Genomic DNA, 17,549 nt, shown 5'->3' with positions numbered 1-17,549 from the left:
CCCCACACCTAAAGCTGCATGGCCAGCTCTCCCTTGCCTTCAGGGTCAGCAGCTTAACTCTTTCTCTCTCTTGTCACCTGCACAAGCCATGCTGTGACTCCCTATGTCCATTTGCAAGATGGACAGCTCTGGTTCTCTCTCTCTCTGGACACCAGCAAGCCCAACACGTCAAGTCATGTTCAGCCCAGCTGAACCCCAAGAGCTCCTCTACAGTGTTAGCAGGGCAGTTACACCTTTTACAAACAACAGTGGCTCAGAGCCAATTATAAACTCACACAGGTTATATAACAAGTGGAGGTATGCACCTATGTGCCAAATTCAGTAAGTCATGAAGGCCTGGATATCTGCCTCTGCCTATTGCTTGACTAAAGCACATCCATGTACCTTACACCACCAAAGTATGTAATTGCAAAATTTGAAAATCTGAACTATAAAGGAAAGTAACTAAAACTTTTGGAGAAGAAAATTAAGGTAATTTAGGAAGTTTAACAGTGGAATAAAGACAAGGAAGGATTTATAAAATGTATAACTCTGATGGCTGACTTTTTGGATATTATTTGAACTTTTTCAAAAAACAGAAGAAAAGTCATACAAGGTTACTTAACACGTATACACAGAAGCCATCAGGATGAAGACGCAACTTCTCAATGAGGTACAGGAGCTTATATATCATCTTGAAGTTACAGAAAGAATGGGTGCTTGGATCATTGTAAAACAAGTTATGGGAGAAGGACGAAGAAGAATTCTGTTGACAGACAATAAATGAGTACTAGGGAGAAAGATAGGATCCATAACCTAAATTGATTGTAAATAATGTTCTTTGGATTTTAAATAATTAGAGACAATCACTATCTTGAATAAGGGTCTGTTCATCAGTGGTTCCTGTAAACGATAATGAGGTAACAGGGAGGGGAACAGGAATATTTGTTCTCCTTTGTGGGCCAGTCCTGTCTTTACGTACATAGTGGAAAAGTCTCTTGCAGTTCTTGTTGATCACTAAGGATTAAAAAAAAACAAAAATTTGGGATCTGAAAAGAGTTTGACCTACTAAATAATTTGCCTAAGGCTACACAGCTACTTGAGAGGCAGAACTGGGCTTCAGGGCCTGACAGATAACTCCAGAGTCTGGGTGCTTAGCCTCCAAACTGTAGTACCTCTTATAGAAATGATCGGCATTTACTGAGTGTTCACTGTCTTCCAGGCATTGTGCTAAAGGCTTTACATATATCATATGCCTTCACCATAACTCGAGGTAGGCATGATAATCATAGTTGAGGAAACTAAGACCCAGGGAACCTTAGTGAATTTCCAAAGGTCACACATATAATAAATGACTGAGTCAGGATTTGCATACAAACCAGCTGGCTCCAGAGCCTGGGCCCCATGTTTTTTGTCTCTTATGTGTTTATGAGTGTGGCAGAATTTGGACTGAGACAAGCTTTCATTGTAGTTCAGAGAGTTTGGAAGAGGGAATCTTGTGTGTGTGCTTTATTTTATTTTATTTTATTTTATTTTCAGTCAAACCGCAAAGCAGATGCTAAAGGCACTACATTTAGTAGGACACATGGAAGGAGACAATATTATTTTCTGGCCTGCTCAAGATGACTGATACTGTTACTTAGGTGAAATTGGAGACTGACCTAATGATTTCTTCAAAAATAAGCAAGGAAGTGAAAGAGAAAAAGGAAGACAATGGTGTAAAAGGATAGAGGTAGCATGTGTGAAAGATAAGAAGAGAGACTATAAAAGGTATTTCAGCCATACCAACTCTAGAGAGTTGAAAAACAGCATCCCCAAGCTGTGTGAACAGTGAAGGGGCACGCTTCTCCCACAATACAGCTTACTCTTTTCTTTCAGCCACATTGATAGAGACTTATAGTTGGTGTCTTACTAGGTTCCTTGAAGTTTCAAATACTGTGTTATATGAATCATTTTATAATTACTAGGTGAATTATGGTATGAATCACCGTGAGCACTAAAACCAATTGACGAGTAGCATTTGATGATGGTAGAGGAGGCGATTCTGCTCTTGTAGTCACCTGATAGGTTGTTTGCTGCACAGGCAAAATCAGTTAACTGAGACCATGGCATTGCAGTAGAGAAATGGTTTGATTGACAGGAAGCTGGCCATGTGGGAGAAGGAGTTATTACTGAAATCTGCCTCCACACAGGTTCAGAGCTTACGGTTTTTATGAACAATTTGGTGGGTAGAGGGCTAGGAATGGGTGCTGTTGATTGGTTGGGGATGAAATCATAGGGTTGTGGAAAGTGGTCCTCTGCACTGAGTCCACTTCTGGGTAGGACCACAGGACCAGTTGGGTCATGAGTCATGGGTTCAAGTGGGGTCAGTCTGAAAAATATCTCAAAAAAGAAAAAAAAAGAAATATTCGATTCTACAATAGTGATATTGTCAGTTAGGAACAATTGAGAAAATCACGAGTCTTGTGACCTCTAGCTAGATGACTCCTGAGAAGTAGAGGATTATAGAAACTATTGCTACATTTTAGCAGAATTCAGGCATCTCTTATAATCCTATTCTCATGGCCTTTCATTAGGCTTACAAAGGCAGTTTTTTGTTCCTGAGCAAAGAGGGAGTTCATTTTAGGGAGGGACTATTATCACCCTTGCTTTCAAGTTAAACTGTGAACTAAAGTCCTCCCAAAGCTAGCATGACCAAACCCCGGAATGATCGCGAACAGCTTCATCAGAAATAAGATAGAGTCAAGCATGTCAGATTTCTCTTACTGTCATAATTTTACAAAGGTGGTTTTGCGCGTGCGCGCACACACACACACATTCTCTCTCTCTCTCTCTTTTTCACTTTCTTGTTCTCTTGTTAACTCTCTCTTACTCTCTGTCATTGAGTAAAACTGAAAAGCTACACTGAATATATATTTAAACTTACCAGGAAGTATCAAAGAGCTAGCAAGACAGCAATGAATTATAGAGCAAGATCCAGGATGCATGCTTTGTGGTCATAAACAATGTCATTAAATAGTAATATGTAGGTGAATAAATTTGATGTAGTTAGAAAATACAGATGTATTTTCCACTTGGGGTCAACAACGTTCACTTTTGACCCTTTTGAGGTTTTCATTTTCCTGATTTCATTTAGCAAGATCTCTGAGCTATTGATTTCCAGCCACTCTCTATAACTCTAAAAGCTGTTTCTTAAACTTGAGAGAAAAGAAGCTCAATTTACCAGAAAATTATTTAGGCATATCAAAGAGGTTTTAATTTGTCTTCTTGTCATATATCCTCTCTAATAATGGTTCCTCATTGGGTTTGTAAAATTGACAATCTTGGCCGGGCGCGGTGGCTCAAGCCTGTAATCTCAGCACTTTGGGAGGACGAGACGGGCAGATCACGAGGTCAGGAGATCGAGACCATCCTGGCTAACACGGTGAAACCCCGTCTCTACTAAAAAATACAAAAAACTAGCTGGGCGAGGTGGCGGGCGCCTGTAGTCCCAGCTACACGGGAGGCTGAGGCAGGAGAATGGCGTAAACCCGGAAGGTGGAGCTTGCAGTGAGCTGAGATCCGGCCACTGCACTCCAGCCCGGGTGACAGAGCAAGACTCCGTCTCAAAAAAAAAAAAAAAAAAAAAAAAAAAAAAAAAAAAAAAAAAAAAAAAAAAAAAAAAAAAAAAAATTGACAATCTTAAATCATAGAACAGTTTATTCCTAGAATAGAAAAGAAATGAAAAAGAAAAGAAAATATATTGCCCACTCTTTCTTATTTTTTGTTTCTAGCTTCATTTGTCCTCTATCTCATTTTCAGAGAATCACCTCCACTACTGTTTTGGGAAATATGTCCCCACAGCCATCTCCTTCCTTATGAATTGGTTGAAGTGCCAGCATTCTTCAGTTGAGCCAATCAGAATCCTTCTCAGTCTGATTAGGAAGGTTCCTTTGTTTGGATCCTACTAAAATCCCAACTCAAATGGCTATCTATTTTTAAGTAATGAAATGTAAACATGTACACTCTTGACTACCATATTCTCATTTGGGTATTGGAAATAAATAAATATGATTGGCTACATGAAAGTACAGTGAGTCAAATGTTCAGAGAGACAGAAAGTAGGAAGTTGAAAAGGGAATTCTGATAGTGATCCATTCCTTTATTTCAATTTTTCCAGAGTCCTAACTTGAAACTTTTTATCCTCTTGGACTTTGACTCAGCAAGATGCTTTGGTGCATTGTTAATCTTTGCTTCCTTCCTAAGCTAAGTTTACTTGGCCTGTTTAAGGACAGTCACAAAAGAGTTAATGAATACCAAAGTTTAAAAGAGACAGCACTATCTCACTGTAACTTGGAAGTGAACCGTAATTGGAAATTAATATTCTATAGGTAACGAAAATTCTTCAGGAATATGCAAAACTTTTCCCCCTAAGCCTCAGAAGTACAATATGACATATTAAGTTTAATTCACTTAATAGAAAAAATTAAATGACCTCTATAATTATCGATATTGTTAATAGTTTTCCTTTAGGATGGTTGGCAGGTGTCTTTATTTCAACTTATGTTCTCTTTCTTTAGTCAAGGTTTGTTTTATTATATTTAAAGAAATGAGCAAAATGTATATATTCCATAAAATAATTAAAAATAGCTACCCTTGAGATTTCAGACCCCGAATATTGGCTTCAAATGTTTCAGACTACAAAATTAATTCACCAAATCTGAGATGAAATGTCAAAGGTACATGACCAATTATTTATGACATTTCATTTGTAGTTAAGGCTATAAATTGTTCGTGATGAAGTCTTGAGGGAGATGCTTAAATGTCAAATACTAGAGTGCTGGGTTCTGTATTAATTGCTAGTTTTATGATTTATACTTTTTCACACTTGTTATCTTTCTACCATTTAACATTAAGTACATTTGACTCTGTACACTTTTAATTCAAATTTGGATATAGAAAAGAGAAAAGAATAGTGCTTGTAGTGGTAATTGCCTGGAAAAAAAAAAAAAGGTTAAGATGAATGCATTCATTGATAACATTGACCATAATTTAATTCATTCAATCTCACTGTCAAAGAATATGAGAACTAATCAATTAGGTTTTAAATATATGATGAAAAAAACCTGCAGACTTCTCTTCATGTTCACATTTGAATTGGAATCTGATTTTTCACCTGTGCCTTTAGTTTTAAGCATTCATCATGAAAGTCTGACATTTCAATTGATACATAAAATTTAGTACAATTAATTCCTATTCAAATGTTAAATATACCGAACAATTAACATCTGATGTGTTTCTCACACAAATTGGCATGCCTAGCTAATTTTTGGATACTTAAATTCATTCTTTTTAAAGGGTTACGTTAAAAATGTTTTGCTAGGAGTGGTGACTCACGCCTGCAATCCCAGCACTTTGGGAGGCCGAGGTGGGTGGATCATCTGAGGTCAGGAGTTTGGGGCCAGTATGTTGGAACCCCACCTCTATTAAAAACACAAAAATTAGCTGGAGAGTTGTGGCAGGTGCCTGTAATCCCAGCTAGTCAGGGGAGGCTGAAGCAGGAGAATCGCTTGAAACTGCGAGGCGGAGGTTGTAGTGAGCTGAGATGGTGCCGCTGCACTCCAGTCTGGGTGACAGAGTGAGACTCCATCTCAAAAATAAAAAATAATAATGAAAAATAATGTTTTAATTTAAATAATGGAGAGGCTTATAATGATCCAGAATTTAAAACTTAACTTTTGTTTATGCACATTGCAAAATTTATTGTAAATATTTATTTACTTCAAAATAAATCAGAGTTTCATATTGGAGAGTATTAAAATGTTTTGTAAGTTTTTATGGGAGAATAAAGGTGAGATACTTCAATATAACTTTAAACTAGAATTCTAGGATCAAGAGTTTGTGATTCAATATAATAAAAAGATATTAATCTGCTATAATTAAAATTATTTTATAGGATAAATAAAAAATCAAAAAGATAATTTACATGATCTCAGAACATATCTAAGAATATGGAGAATATAACATATATTAAAGGGATATTTCAATGCAGTGGTTAAGATTGTTTTTTAAATTAATAATATTTGCTTAATAGGCTTTCCACTTAGAAAAATAAAGCTTGCTTTATCAACTCTGTGGAATGATTTCCAAATAGATCAATGTGCTGAATATAGAAACAAAAATATGAGCAGCAACCTCAAAATTTATGAGTCATTTTTAAGCAAGACAGGAAACCTGCCATAAAGGAAAAAATGACAGGATAGACTGCATGAATGTTAGAAATTTTAGCATATTAATATCCATTATAAGCAAGTCAAAAGACAAATGATAGGCTGCAGGGCAGTCTTTGCTTCATGTGACTGAAGCAACAGAGGTTTCAAGTCACCATTGCAAAGAAATTCTTCAAGTTAATAAAGCAACAACGAGAAATACTGTAGAAAATCTTGGAAAATTGTTACCACCGTGGCACAGAATCTTTAAGCTTCAGTTTCAAGAATGAACATCTAAAATGTTCAATACATTTAAATGCAGATTTGAAATGTACACAAACACATTTTTAGAGTAATTTATTTTCTTAGAAGTCTCAGATTTTGCTATCTTCAGTTTTTCCTTATCTTTCTTATCATTCTGCTCTTTCGACATTGGAACTCCTTTGTTTAAGCAACAGAGCAGAATGTTATCAGCTGACTTATGTCAACACTTGCCGAATTTCCCATTCTTATAAATAGCAAATTATCATTTTTCTTACATTAAATTACTATTATTATTTATTATTATACTTGAGGTCTTCCTCTTTCACACAGGCTGGATCACAGTGGTGCGACTATAGCTCACTGCAGCCTTAAACTCCTGGGCTCAAGCAATCCTACTGCCTCAGCTTCCTGAGTAGCTGGGACTACAGACACTCCACCATGCCCAGCTAATTCACTTTTACTTTTTTTTTTTTTTTTCAGAGATGGGGTCTCGTTGTGTTGCCCAGTCTGCTCTCAAACTCCTGATCTCAAGTAATCCTCCCACCTCTGGCTCTCAAGTAGCTGGGATTACAGGCACTAGCCACTGTGCCCAGCTGTCTTGCATTAAATTATATAATGAACAGTAATTGAGATTATTTAGACACCTGCACTAGTCTCCATTATAATAATTCACACAATAGTAAACTATTATTTTTAATTGACTATCAAATTATTGGAACTAAAGTGTGTGCTGGGGCTTTGAACCTATGCAAGCCTCTATTATTGTGCTACTTGATATTCTGATGTATGTGGTCCTATCAGGAACACTGTTCTGCCAACAGAAACTTAGTTCAATCAAATGATAGGGAGTTCTGGACTTTCCCTTATTTCTATTTTCCCAATTTCTTCCCCGGATCTGCTTAGCTCTCTGAGTTAGTAGTGGAGTCATTAGGACTTGTTTCAGCTGGATTCACACAAACACACACATACTTACAGGCAACAAACATACGTTATTTCCCTCAGAGTGAAATCACGCTTTTCTGCTAATTTGTACTTAAGGCTAAAATTAGAGGTATGGGCATGCTATTTAATACAGTTGCAAATGTTTAAGTAGTGGTACGTATATTTTTCCCAACTATTATCTTTGGGGCAATTTTACTATTGAATATAGAAATTTAGAAATAAAGTATAGAAACTTTCTCTAAATTAAGATTTGATTTAGTTTACAGAATTTTATGGATGTTGGAAACTATATGTATATATATTCATGACACCTTTAGGGAATGTACGGAAGACATGTTGATAATATTTGTAATTTTCTTAATTTTCTTTAGAAATGGCATAATCAATTCTACTTTAGGGAGATCAATTTTTGTAGAATTTTTTTAAATTTTATCAATCATATTAACGATATCAAATATATAACTAGAGTTTAGCCTAATATGTTCTTATCATTTTAATTGCTCATTTACCTTATACCTACAGCTATAATCTTTTTTTCAGTTTCACATTAAAAAGAGTTTTATTCTTTGGTGGCTATTGTGAGTGGGATTGAATGTTTAATTTTGCTCTCAGATTGGACGTTATTGGTGGATAAAATGCTACTGATTTTGCACATTGAGTTTGTATTCTGAAACTTTGCTGAAGTTGTTTATCAGATCTAGGAGCCCTTGGGCAAAGACTATGGGGTTTTCTAGCATAGTATGATATTGCCTGTGAAGAGAGATATTTTGACTTCCTCACTTCCTGTTTGGATACCTTTTCTTTCTTTTTTCTGATTGCTCTGGCTAGGACTTCCAGTACTATGTTGAATAGGAGTGGTGAGAGTGGGCCTCATTGTCTTCTTATGGTTCTCAAGGGGAATGCTTCTAGCTTTTGCCCATTCAGTATGACGATGGCTATGGGTTTGTTGTAGATGACTCTTAGTACTTTGAATATGCCTCTTCAGTGCCTTAAAACGCCTCTGAATACAGTTAACCAGGAGGTGAAAGACCTCTGCAATGAGAATCACAAAGCACTGCTGAAAAAAAAAAAAATCGAAGAAAACAAACAACTCGAAAAACATTCCATATTCATGGATAGGAAGAATCAATATTGTTAAACTGGCCATACTCCTCAAAGCAATTTACAGATTCAATGCTGTTTCTATCAAATTTCCTATGACATTTTTTCATATAATTAGAAAAAAGTCATTCTAAAACTCATTTGGAACCAAAAAAGAGCCTGAATAGCCAAAACAATCCTAAGCCAAAAGAACAAAGCTGGAGGCATCACACAACCCAACTTCAACCTACATTACTAGACTATAGTAACTAAAACAGCACAGTACTGGTACAAAAACAGACAGAGACCAATGGAACAGATTACATAACTCAGAAATAAAGCTGCAAACCTACAACCATCTGATATTTGACAACATCACCAAAAACAAGCAATGGGGAAAGAACTCCCTATTCAATAAATGCTGCTGGGATAGATGGTTAGTCATATGCAGAAGATTGAAAACTGAGCCCTTACTTTACACAAAAAACAGAAAGCAACTCAAGGTGGATTAAAGATTTAAAAGTAAAACCTAAAATGAAGAAGATTCTAGAAGAATATCTAGGCTATACCATTCTGGACATCTCAGCCTGGCAAAGAGTTCATGATGAAGACTTCTAAAGCAGCTGCAACCAAAACAAAGATGGACCAGTGGGACCTAATTAAAGTAACCAGCTTTTGCATAGCAAAAGAAAGTATCAATAGAGTAAACAGATGACCTACAGAATGGGAGAAAATACTTGTAAACTATGCATCTGACAAAGGTCTAATATTCACAAGCTATAAGGAACTCAACAAGTGAAAAACAAACAACCCCATTTAAAAATGGGCAAAGGATAGGAACAGACACTTCTCAAAAGAAGACATCACGTGGCCAGCAAGTGTATGAGAAAAAGTTCAATATCACTAATCATTAGGGAAATGCAAATCAGAACCTCAATGAGACACCATTCAAACCAGTCAGAATGGCTAATATTAAAAAGTTAAAAAACAACAGATGCTGGTGAAGTTGAGGAGAAAAGGAAAGGCTTATACACTGCTGGTGGGAATGTAAATTCAGCAACTGTGGAAAGCAGTCTGGAGATGTTTCAAAGGACTTAAAGTAAAATTACTATTTGACTTAGCAATCCTATTACTGGGTATATACCCAAAAGAAAATAAGTTGTTCTACCATAAAGGCATACACACGCATATAGAAAAGATGTGGAATCAACATAGATACCTATCAATGGTAGACTGGATAAAGAAAATACGGCACATACACACCATGGTATACTACACAGCTATTAAAAAAAAGAGATCATGGTCTTTGCAGCAACATGGATGGAGGTGGAAGCCACTATTCTAAACAAATTAATGCAGAAACAGGAAACCAAATATATGTTCTCGTAAGCAAGAGCTAAACATTGAGTACACACGGACACAAAGAAAAGAAAAGTAGACCCTGGAGCCTGTTCAAAGATGGACAGTAGGAGGAGGATCAGGGTTGAAAAACTACTTATTGGGTATTATGCTGATTACCGGGTGACAAAATTATCTGTACACCAACCCCTACCCGGCAACATGCAATTTACCCAATTTACCCATGGAATAAACCTGTACATGTAGCCCTTGAAGCTAAAATACAATTGGAAAGAAAAATAATGATAAAATGGCTTATAATACATTGAATAAAATAGAGATGCATGATTCTTTATTCATATAATTAAATGGTAAATATTTAATAAGGAAGGAGATATTTACATAGTCTCAAAGTACCAAAAAAAAAGGGTAACTTTACAGTGGGAAAAGTGTGGCAGTCACCATTTTATTCAAATGATCAGTGTGACCATCATCTGTAACGGGACAAATTAAAATTATGTGCCACTTGATAAGATGTGGTAAGAAGAGCACATCATTATATCTATGATACATATATATCTATGATACATACATATGATACATATCTATCTATGATACATACATATATATGTGTGTATATATATATACGTGTGTGTGTGTGTATATATATATTTTTAGACAGTCTCACTCTGTCACCCAGGCTGGAGTAAAGTGACGCAACCTTGACTCATTGCAATCTCCACCTTCCGGGTTCAAGCCATTCTCCTGCCTCAGCCTCCCAAGTAGCTGGGACTACAGGCATGCACCACCACACTCAGCTAATTTTTGTGTTTTTGGTAGAGACGGGGTTTTGCCATGTTGGTAAGGCTGGTCTCAAACTCCTGACTTTAAGTGATCTGCCTGCCTCAGCCTCCCAAAGTGCTGGGATGACAGGTGTGAGCCACCACATGAACATAGAGACATCTATGATATTTCTGCTAAAGATAAATAACCTGAACAGATCATAAGGAAACAACAGACGAAACTAAACTAAATGGAATTCTAATTGTACCTGCCAGAAACCCTGAAGATTGTCAAGGTCGTGATAGTCAAGGCAAGGTTGAGGAACTGTTTCAGTTAAAAGGAGATGGGAATAACATGTGACTCTGAACTTGATTCTTTTGCTAAAATGGACATCACTAGACAAATGGTGAAATTTGAATAGGACCTGAGGATTAGCATGATTAGATGATGGTAATGTTTCTATGTTAATTGCCTGGTCTTCATGCTTTTGCTGTAGTTAGATAGCATAATATTCTTGTTTGTTGAGTGAGATGGAGCATCATGTCTACAACTTACTCTCAAATAGTTTAGAAAAAATTCTTTATATTACACTTGAAAGTTTTTGTAAGACTGTTTCTAAAAATGATAACGAAAAAGGTTTTGTAATGTTTATCGTAACCTATTTCCCATGAACCACATGAAAACGTATTTATATTTTATTTTTTCATAACATTTTGCTCATTAAAGCTGAGACCTTGATATTAAAAACTATTGTTGCTCAAGTAACTCTGACACATCTATGAAATATTAAATAGGATTCCAATGCTCTTACTATCAGAGACCAAAAAGAAAAAAAAAATGGAGGTTAGATAAGACCTATGTTAAATTATTTCATTTTAGGAGGACCTTATGTTTCTTGATTCAAAAAATAGGTATGCATATTTGGGTAGTAAAACTGTGTCAACTGTCTCTTTCTTCTTCCAAATAAACACACACACACACACACACACATACACACATACACACATACTTTGCTTTTGCTATAAGACTGTTTTTCCTTTTTTTTTTTTTTTTTTTTGACAAAGTCTTGTTCTGTCCCCTAGATCGGAGTGCAGTGGTGTGGTCAAGGCTCAGTGCAGCCTCTCTCTCCTGGGTTCAAGCAATTCTCCTGCCTCAGCCTCCTTAGTATCTGGGATTGCAGGCACATGCCACCACATCAGGCTAATTTTTGTATTTTTAGTAGAGATGGGGTTTAGACATGTTGGCCATGCTGGTGTCAAACTCCTGACCTTAGGTGATATGCCAAACTCAGCCTCCCAAAGTGGTGGAATTACAGGGGTGAGCCACTGTGCCTGGCCCCAGAAAACTGTTTTCAATTATTGCTGTAAACATTCATGCATGACTTTTCTCTATTTCCATATTTTATGATATGCTTCTGGAAAGCCATATGATATCTTTTCAAATATATTTGTTTCTGTAACTTTCTTATCCATGAAATTAAAATATTTATTAATTATCTTCAGTGCGAAGGAGAAGGAAGGGATGGGTTCCAAATAGGTATAATTGAGATTCTGGTCCCAAATCAAAGTTATATAGAGATGGATGTGAAACCAGAGAAAGAAGAGAATTATGTTTGCATAGTATATTTACTGTAGATAGTTTGGTGTAGAAACAAGGGCTTATTTCTCTTACTAAAAACACACACATAGGCACATACACTTTTTTTTTTTGAGACGGAGTCTTGCTCTGTCGCCCAGGCTGTAGTGCAGTGGTGTGATCTCGGCTCACTGCAAGCTCCGCCTCCTGGGTTCACAGCATTCTCCTGCCTCAGCCTCTCAAGTAGCTGGGACTAGAGGTGCCCACCACCATGCAAGGCTAATTTTTTTTTTTTTGTATTTTTTTTTTTTTGTATTTTTAGTAGAGAATGGGTTTCACCATATTAGCCACGATGGTCTCGATCTCCTGACCTCGTGATCCACCCGCCTCGGCCTCTCAAAGTGCTGGGATTACAGGCGTGAGCCATCACACCCGGCCCATTATTTTTCTTAGACTAAAATCATGATTTCTTTCTATTTTGTCCTAAAATCATATTTATAGATATACTATTTAATATATTTGCAAATCTTTAAGTAGTGATATTTTTCGCATAAAATACCTTTGGGGAATTTGGATTTGAAAGCATTAGGAGATATTTGGCAAGATTCAGGATAGAAGGAGGCTAAAGAACAAAATTATGGAAAAAAAGCAGTTTTCATGGGATAAAGCATTTCTGGATGTGGCAGTGCTGCATATCTTAGAGGTAAGTGGAAAAAAAATATTCCAGTAAAATACCGTGGAAATAGATGAAGGAGCTAGAACATTCATGTATAATCTTCCCAGTTTTGGCTACAGGTTTATATAGAAGATAATTCAAGGCACAAGAAAAAGTAAAAGACTACAAATTGGGTTCAATGTCCACTGCTTAGGTGAAGGATGCACCAAAATCTCACAAATCGCCACTAAAGAACTTACTCATGTAACCAAATACCACCTGTTCCCCAAAACCTATGGAAATGAGAAAATTTTAAAAATGGGCAAATTTATTTGTCATTCTAGCATCTGATATTAGTTCCCTGAGGAAGAAATATTTCTGACCATAATGTGAACTCAATGTGAAAAAATAACTCATTAAGATCTAATCAGCTAATGACATCATAGTGTGGTATTGTTTTAGAGCTCAATTCCTGAAGGTTTTTAGTGAAAGGCAAAGTGTCAGTCTGTTTAATCTGTGAGAAGATCTGGAACAAGTCAATTTTAGATATATTTCTAAGATTACTTGAGCCTGATCCACCATCGATCAATTTTTCTCACTTCCCTTTCTTTAAGAGTTAAAATTGGGTAACTAACTTTCTGGCCCAGAAGGAGATAAATGAACCTTTTCATTTTAAACTGCTTCCCAGCACATCGTTTTTAATGTAGAGAGATAAAACTAACAAGAAATGAAATTTTAAAAGCTTTCATATGCATCAGCTGCAATGGTGGTCACCAGGGTCTTCTCTACCATTCGTCTGAATGCATTAATCTGTTTTAGTTCTTGCCTGGTGCTGTTGAAATTTCACTCCGATTTCTCTGGACACTCTGGTACCCATATGCCTTATTAGTAGGGCATGTGCTTGCAAAGAGATGCAACTATACTATTCAGTTCACAGTTAAAATGATTCTCATCCATTTACATTTTTGGAAGTTTTGAGATGATAACACTTTCTAAAATACAATAGTTTGATTATTTGTAAGCACATTAAACAGATATCAAGAGAAAGGATCATTTTATATTCCTGTTTTTAAATGTCTAGTTCAGAAAAGAATTTATACTCTTCGAAAGGAAGAAGTTTCATCTAAAAGTAGATCAAAAGTAATTCATATGCAGTCATACAAAGTTCACAAAATATTTATCTGAGTACTTTTCCAAATGAAAATACTATTTTAAAAATTAATAGAGTGGATTCAAATTAATTTTAACTTTTAAAAATGTATTGGATCTTTATTATAAACACTAAATATGTATACAAATCTGAACTAATAAAATTACGGCTCACTTTACAGTTTTATATTTGAAATATTTGGGGCTACTGAAATTAAGTTTTAGTCTGACCAACGTTTGAACATACTGTTAATCATATTTGTTCATAATTTAATAAGGCATAAGAATAATCTGGCAGTAGGAAGAAAATAGATTGTATATTTGAGTCAATAAATTTGAATTATCATTATCTTAAACAATTTTAACACCAATGTGAAATAAAAAATACCTTGGTAAAGTATTGTTGAATTTCCTCACATACTTTTGCCAGTTTACTTCTGGACTGTGTGATGCTCATTTTTGAGCTCATGCTGTTACCAGGGGGTCCTTGCTCCCAGAGCTCCCAAGATGGTGGTGGCTGCTTCCAAGATGGTGGCGGGCCACTTCCAAGATGGTGGCAAGTGTTGTGTTCTCTGACCTGGGGTTCTTGGCCTCAGGGATTCCAAGGAATGGAATCTTGGGCCATGCAGTGAGTGTTATAGTTCTATTAGAAGCTGTGGGTCATGGAAGAGAACTGTAGAACCCAGTGACTAGTGTTCAGTTCAATTAGGAGGAACCTGGGCACTTAGCCATGCAGCCTTTAGCCTCATCGGGAGCGGCAGTGGGCACCTTGCTGGATCAGGAGCACAGTGGCCACCCTGCCGGATCTAGAGGGATAGAAGTCAGGGGCAAGTCTGCGACAGCGGCAAACACCAGTGGCGGACAGCGAGCAAAAGCTCAGTTCCAGCCGTAACAAGCACGGACCAGAAGAGTGTGCAGTTGCAAGATTTAATAGAGTGAAAACAGAGCTCCCATACAAAGGGAGGGGACCCAAAGAGGGTAGCCTTGCCAGCTCGAATGCCTGGGTTTATATCCCAATCATTGTCCCTCCCCCTGTGCTCTCAGGCGATAGATGATTGGCTATTTCTTTACCTCCTGTTTTTGCCTAATTAGCATTTTAGTGATATCTCTTTACTACCTGATTGGCCGAGTGTGAGCTAAGTTGCAAGCCCCGTGTTTAAAGGTGGATGCGGTCACCTTCCCAGCTAGGCTTAGGGATTCTTAGTCAGCTTAGGAAATCCAGCTAGTCCTGTCCCTCAATACTAATTGCCTTAGCAGGCTTCGACAGATAACTGCAAGTGGTGCTATGATGGAAAGCAATGATGCTTTGGTATGGAAATCTGAACCAAATCATCAAGAACCAATAACTGTAAAATAGGAGAAATGAGAGAGTTGCACTATTATATATGATCGTCATGTTGTGGTTAAAGTTATTCTAAATAGGACACTGTTTCTGGGGTGGGAAGAGGAAATGATAACCCCAGTTAGCTTGTTGCCTGTACCTTCATATTTATTGACTATTTGTTTTAAAGTGAAATACAGATTCAGAAAGCGACCTAAAGAAATATATAGTTTAGTTAATTACCAAAGGGAAAAACAAACAAGCAAACAAACAAACAAAACAGCCTTTTAATGACCCTTCTCCCTGACTCCCTGACAGCCAGGTCAAGAAATACAACTTTGACTCTCAAAGCCATCCATGAGACTGTCCTCATCCTGAATCTCCCCTTCCCACAAAAGTTACCACCATCCCTACTTTACAGTAATCTCTTCTTGGTATCTATTTATTAATTTATGTTTTCCTGCTTTTCTCCTATTTTCATTGTAATTATTTGACTATTTTAGCAGACAACCCTGTGCCAAGTAGCACTGCTATATTTTTAAGGAGAGCTACTCAAATGCATGAAAACATTTAACTTATTTAAACATTTGCTAAATAGTTTACATTATTAAGAGCAACAAAGGCATTTTCTAGAAATTATTCACCTCTGAAGGTAACAAGCCAGTGACCTTCAAACCCAAGGAGTATTTTTGTTGTTGGGAACTCTTTCATGACTCGGCTGACACAATAGAGGAATGTTTCTACATTTCACATCAAATACTCATTAACACTGCTAGTTATAAAAGTCAACATTTGTCTTTTCAAAAAATATCACCAAATAGGAAATGCGTATTTTAGGCTGGGTGCAGAAGTTCACATCTGTAATCCCAGCACTTTGGGAGACCAAGGCGGGCAAACCACTTGAGGTCAGGAGTTCGAGACCAGCCTGGTCAACATGGTGAAAATCTATCTCTAGTGAAAATACAACAACAACAAAAATTGGCCAGGCATGGTGGCAGGCACCTGTAGTTCCAGCTACTTAGGAGGCTGAGGCAGGAAAATGGCTAGAACTTGGGAGGTGGAGGTTGCATTGAGCCAAGATTGAGTGACTGGACTCCAGCCTGGGCAACATGGCGAGACTCTGTCTCAAAAAAAAAGAGTTTATTTTAAATTATTTAAGAAAAAATGTTTACACAAATGCACATATATAATTTGCTATTTTGTTTTTAACCTATGCTGTTTTACTGCTATTTTCATTAAAATACTGTTATTATTAAAATTACTGTATTATTTCATTTTAAAATTGACAACATTAAAAAAGTAGAGTAATAAACTACCTATTACTGATCATATCTCACCTAAAATTCATAATTTATTGTATTTTATCATAGTATATTAGTTTTAAATTTAATAACAATATTATAAAAAAATTTAAAATAGCAATCATTTTCTTTACCACTCCCATGACCTGTATGTGTGTGTGTATGGTATAGACTTATAAAAAGGAAGCATATATATTATATGTGTGTATACATGTGTGTATATATATGTATGTATATATATATGTGCTCATTCAGGCTCTTGGATGGTTCATGTTCACAAAATTAATTTTACCTATACTATATTAATTTAGAACCAGCAGAATAAAATATATCATGTAAATCTTCAGTGAAGGCTTATTTATTTTGGAGATTAAGAAACAGATTTCTAAAATCAGCTGAGTTTTCTTTGAAATTCCACTTCAGCTTTTAGAGGCTGTATAATGTTTGGGAAATGTTACTACAGCCTTTTTTCTGTATATATAGAGTGAGAGTAGACATCCTGCTTTACACAGGACTCAGTTAGGTTACCACCTACTGAAAACCCCACAATAATGATAGCTTGGTTGAGATACATTTACTTATCATAAAAGGAACCAGAAGTAGATTCCATACCATGGGATCCTTTGAGCTTACTGTTTTCCTTTTCTAGGTGTGTCACTTTACGGTCCAAGATGACTGCTTAAACCCTGGCGATTAAATCTGCAATCCAAGTAGTAGAAAATTACAGGGACAAACGGTGTATTCTCCTCCTTTAGAAATAATTTTCACAGACTGCTCTTTACAGCTTTACTGGCTAGAACTTAATCATATTTCCACATTTAACTGCAAAGGAACCTGGTAATGTAATTTACATGCAGGCAAATGGTACAAGCTTAAAAAATGGAGAAGTCTGTTACAAAGGACTAGTAGAAGTCTACCAGTCCGGGCAACAGAGCGAGACTCCGCCTCAAAAAAAAAAAAAAAAAAAAAAAAAA

At 36.4% G+C, this 17,549-nt stretch overlaps 1 long non-coding RNA gene across 3 annotated transcripts in view; it reads right to left on the bottom strand.

The window, feature by feature from the left end:
* LOC108526187 (uncharacterized) overlaps positions 1 to 14,510 on the bottom strand; it is a 62,585-nt gene extending 48,075 nt beyond the window's left edge. For all 3 annotated transcript variants that reach the window (XR_001884456.1, XR_001884455.1, XR_001884454.1), the window contains exon 1: positions 14,342 to 14,510. This is a non-coding gene — a long non-coding RNA (uncharacterized LOC108526187). The remainder of the gene's footprint in view (positions 1 to 14,341) is intronic.
* Positions 14,511 to 17,549: the final 3,039 nt, after the last annotated feature.

Source organism: Rhinopithecus bieti, unplaced genomic scaffold (assembly GCF_001698545.2).
Source record: "Rhinopithecus bieti isolate Rb0 unplaced genomic scaffold, ASM169854v2 scaffold_2917, whole genome shotgun sequence".
In the NCBI taxonomy this organism is placed as follows: domain Eukaryota; kingdom Metazoa; phylum Chordata; class Mammalia; order Primates; family Cercopithecidae; genus Rhinopithecus; species Rhinopithecus bieti.
The sequence above is the reverse complement of the archived record's forward strand: the minus strand, read 5'-3'. Positions and strand labels throughout refer to the sequence as shown.